The sequence below is a fragment of the Balaenoptera ricei genome, chromosome 7 (assembly GCF_028023285.1).
Source record: "Balaenoptera ricei isolate mBalRic1 chromosome 7, mBalRic1.hap2, whole genome shotgun sequence".
NCBI lineage: Eukaryota > Metazoa > Chordata > Mammalia > Artiodactyla > Balaenopteridae > Balaenoptera > Balaenoptera ricei.
In genome coordinates, this window is record NC_082645.1 from 37,471,015 (window position 1) to 37,476,322 (window position 5,308).

Sequence of the window (5,308 nt, forward strand, 5' to 3'; positions counted from 1 at the left end):
CTATAGTCTGAGATTAATAATTTTCTTTCATAATTAAATAATAAGAAGGAAATAGAATGACACATTTTAAACAAATATAAATACACTTTTCATGTGAGCATATATACATGTATTTAAAACATGTAAATGCATAATTGTCAATATTCCTTAACACTAAGGAAACACCATGAAAGATTTCTTGGACTTTTCTAATGAATTCTATACAAAGTAAAGAAAGACTTATTTTTCTGTGAGCTTTTGTTTGACATTATAACAATGTACAAACACCTGTATATAATAGTAGATGAAAAATCCTTAGTTCTAGTGATTAAAAATGTCCAAAAAATAGATTGGAATTAAACTGAAGACATAAAATCACAGATAGTTTGGGCCACTTCCAAGGAAAAAAATTGCAAATTTTACAATTATTATTTTTATTTTTATTCCTTTAAGATACTGGTAACTTTACCTGAACACCAAAAAATAGATCTCTGTCATTTCTCAGGTGATTTAATTATGTATCCTACACTTAAACTCTTTTATCCAGATCTTCCTTTAAAATGTAATAACTAGCTATTTAACTATTTAAAAATATTCTCCATCTCTAACTTCTTAGAAAGTTAGAAGATTATCAGAAGCTACCAAAAGAGGCTACAAATGTGTTTTATATCTACCTTATATAACAAATAAGTAATTACACAAACATGAACACAAATATTAAGTAAGTAGGAATGAGGACCTGTGACCTGAAAAACACGATAATTTAGTTCTATTTTTTCTATTTCATAATGAAAACTCCTTTCGTATTTTACATATGTACTTGATTAAGACATATTCAAGCTGGATATTTCACAAAAAATTTGAATCCCCCTATGAACTGAACCTTCACCAGTATGCAGATTTACTCTTCACGAAGGGGAATTCTCAAGTTTTAGAGTGCTAAGTAAATCTTACAATAGAATATTTAGGCAATTGTCTACAGTCTAAAATAACATTGAGCTTCACTCTGTATTACCTTCCCCAAAATGCACAGCATTAACCAATTCTTTTCTGTCAACTAGCAATTTTTGGCAGATCCCTTTTGCATGATTCATGAAGGACCAGTAAAAGGCTAATTGTTCAAATTAATTTGCGTAAATGACTAAGCAAGAGATAACAAAATTACATCTGCACTTGTTTGGCAAAGATTCAATAGCAGAGGCCCTGTACTGCCAGCTGCTTCCAGACAACACTCTTGCAGAAATTAAAAGCTACAAATATTAATTAATACACTTTTTTGGTACGTTAATTTGCACTGAAAGGTTCCGGAGTGCAAAACTGCTGAGAAGATGAACCATGATAATTAGAATTAATGGGATGGATGCATGTTTTTTGCAGCTGAAGTTTTAAAAACCCGTGAATGGAACTGGGAACTTGAAACTGACATTCCCATAAATCTCTATGATAATGCAGCTATTAGTATTAGAAGGATTAAGTACTATGGCTCCAGAGTTATCCATCACATGGCATGTTATATCCCATCTGTCATTGCAGTAGCTAAGACATGATAGCTGTCCTTGAGGAAGCTGTATGAAAAGCTTTGGGAATTCAAGGAATTGTAGTGATGACTGTCAGACTACAAAACGAATAGCTCAAATCTCTGACTTCCAAACAAATAATAGCCGGCACTCTGTATTTGTCAGCTTAGTACTTTGCAAATACCCTAACCCTCATATCTATATTTAAGTTTAGTTAGGCAATCTGTATTATAGATAGGTCAGACAGGAAAAAAGAGTAGTAAAATATCACATATTTTATCTTTAATTCATGTATAACTTTAGGAGTGAGTTCCCTGTAGAATAGTTTTTACTGATTGCATTATTAATTATACATAGAACAAACTAGGAAAATCTTACTGTTGACGTACTAGTAAATATGCTGAAATCGTTCTTGATGCAAAGTGACTAAGAAGGGAAAATTCAATGCTAAGTCAAACACTGGGCCTTCAGTTTTATCTATTGATTTAAAAATTTTATAGTTCAATAGCTGGCAATAAAATAGAATATCACTTTCAACATGGAACTTCACAAATAGTGCTAATGTATGCTACACAACTAGACATACAAATGGAGAAATTTACTCTTTTCTGCTTAAAAAATACAAAAATGGAATTTACATTGCTTACAGAATAAATGCAACACAAATTAAAGGACACAGCATCTCAAAGCTAGGAAGTAACTGTTTTACAGTATTCTACTTTGACACTTTCTAGGAATGCTGTAACCATCTTGGAGTTCTGCATTTAATGAGAGGTTATGGGTAAATAAAAAGGAGTTTTAAGATTTAAATATATATAGTATTTAGAAAATAACATGCTTTAAACCAGGCTGACCTTCTGCACATGGGTGAAGGGAAAATTCTAGATCTAAGAAAATCTCTCCTCATTGATACCCAGAATTACACTCTAACATGTTTATTCATTTTATTGTGTGGTTTTTAATGCATATTCCTTGGATAGCTTTCCCAGATACTGTCTTTCTCTAAAATTTTGTGGAAAATTGTATGTATTTTTCTCTTCCTCAAGAAACGCCTGATTGCATTATTATACTATATTCTCAAAGGCGTTAAGACCCAAGTTTAAACTCAAGGCTTTGATCTCTTTTATAGTGGATATAATATAAGCATTGCCAGAAAAGCAGTACTCGAAATTGCAAACAGTCATTTACTGTTCTTGGAAAGAGATTTCTATCCTTCCTTGATAACAGTGTACAAGAGGACACTGATGTAATTTCAGGCAGACAGAAAGAAATGTCCACAAGTGGAGAACAAGGATGCAGAATCAGAAGCCTGAGAACCCCTGGGTAAACCTTGCCTAGCTTAGAGTTGTGCTTAGGTCTTGTGTTTCTTTTGAAGAATAATAAAGAACACAAGTAATTTACTCAGGGGATAAAAAGGTCATGCAGTAACGTAACAGTTTTAAGTATTTGGTAACTCACTGTCATAAAGAGACTATGTATTTGACTTTATAGAGAATGTCTTAATGACAGGTTGATGAAGCCTGATGAAACAGCTCCAAGTATGGAATCAGAGAATGTTGTTCAGGGGATAAAGTAAAACTCAGTCATTTGCCTGCTCCAAATCACAATAAAAACATTTCAAATATTTTTTTCCCCAACAGAGGAGTTTATAACTGTAAAAATAGTTTATTCAGATATATTAATCTTTTTTGTAAATTATTTAAATGAGCAGCTAATAGGCAGAATAAAAGCTTTTTTTTGTCAGGATGGAGAAGGCACATGTCAAGGTGTTTGCCTACTTAACTCATGAAATCTATGCAATAGATGCATAACTATTTTCTATAAAAAATAGTTTTTATAAGTCTTTTATAAGACTTGTGGGCGGAAAATCGCTTCTTAAAATTGTTAAAATGTGTGCTGTTTTCTAATTTCAGAATCAAATGTATATTTTTAAAATACTTCATTAATTTATCATTTTTGTGTAAAGTTAAGATGCATCTATGTCTTTAATACTCATAGTTGATTTGAGCCTATTAAGGTACTTGTCAGAGTAGTTCAAACATTTTATCAGAGGGCACACAACATTTTCTTCAGTTGGTAATGAGTCTCTACACATATATGTAACTTCAGAACTACACAGGCTCTACTATTTTGCAGATGCCAGCTTAGCACAGTGCCTGACACAGAATAAGCTGTTGTTTTATTGGGGTAGAATTATTGATGCTTGTCTAAACATGACATTGCCTGGAAAAATGTTAGTCATTTCTATTACTACCTAAAGTAAGTTAATATATCAGGAAACAGCACGTATCACATGCAACAATAACCCAATTTGAAGAGATGCCTATGACACAGAAAAATACACACAAATATACAAAGAAAGCAAGTACCATGTTGATAATTTATTTTCTTTGGGCAAAGTGACCAAAGTTGAGAGAAAATATCTCTACCACAAAATAAACATAATTAAAAAAATTAAGGTCAGTATTTTGTAAATGATCAAATTCCTGTCATCAGTATCCAATTTCTATTTTACTTTTAATGCCCCATGAAAAAACAATTCAGAAGTAAAACCAAGGAGACTTTTCTCACAAAAATCTTAAGGGGGTATAACAGGTTTCCTGAATCCATGTTTTCATATTACAATTTCATAAATAAAACAAAACACATATACACAGCTTTACCCCACTTGGAAGCTCAGAGGCACACAGGTAAAGGACAAGAAGGTTCGACACTAAGCCACAAAGCTATTTGGGTTCCTTCTTTTCCTTTGTTTTTTTCCTTTCCTGCCATGATCTGAGTCCCTCTGCTTGCAGGCAGCAGGAGAAAGCCTGTCATCTCAGAAAAATATTGAACACCCAGGAAGTTATGTGCCAACCTTGCACAAGGGGCCATGTTAATTTTCTCTATATCATTAGAAATTGGACATTTGTAACTGAGGGGTCAGGTTCTAAAAATCTTTAAAATTGAGTCAATTTAACTACAGTATTTTAAAGAGAATACCCATGAAAGCTTCTAGTTCATGTTCCCGCATCTGGATTCTTGGTTGTTCATCTACTTCTTGGATCTACAAGCTAGCTGGAGTTGTTTTTTCTTGGTTTGTTTTTATTTATATTTTCATTTACTTGTAATTCTAAGAAACTTAACTAATACATACTGCGCCATATTCCCTGGGGTCAGCAACATAAAGGGACCACCCCCGCACCCCCGGGTTAAAATCTTGGCTTCAAAATAAGGCACATGATCTTTACAACCAATTTTAAGAGCAAAAATAATAATTTCCTATCAAATACCTTTCCTTAAATGAATAAAAATACTCACTTTGCTATACTTAAATATCCTAAGACGCAAATCATGTCAATAAAAGATGGAAAACACCTTTGAATATGAGTTGCACCAAGTTTTATTACATGCATTTAAACAAAATATTCAGTTGATTAAAATATATTTGAAGAATCCCATTCACACTTGATTCACTCTTCTGCCTGCCTTTACCTCAGGGTAGGTATGCAAGTTTTCTTTTTCTACCTGTAACTCTCACACCAACAAAATAATGCTGTCTTTAGGATGTGATTTTATGATCCTTAAATTCTTTATTGCATTTTCTATGATATATTATGAAATGTTCTTTGATTAAGCAAAGTCAATGTCCCATAAGATTTATTATATATACCCCCATAAATGATATCTTAAAAAATAAAGACTTCATTATCCCATTAGTGAATAGGAAAAAAAAAAATCACAATCATTAGGAAGTCAAATGCTACCTTTGAGATTTGGGCAATGAAGTTACTTTGAGGGAGAACATCTATCATGAGAGAGACCATTTCTTT

General features: G+C 32.4%; 1 non-coding gene across 1 annotated transcript; it reads right to left on the reverse strand.

Annotated features, from left to right (window-relative positions):
• Positions 1 to 4,318: 4,318 nt before the first annotated feature.
• On the reverse strand, positions 4,319 to 4,422 carry LOC132369379 (U6 spliceosomal RNA). Its single transcript, XR_009504360.1, has one exon. It is a non-coding gene; the product is annotated as a U6 spliceosomal RNA (small nuclear RNA).
• Positions 4,423 to 5,308: the final 886 nt, after the last annotated feature.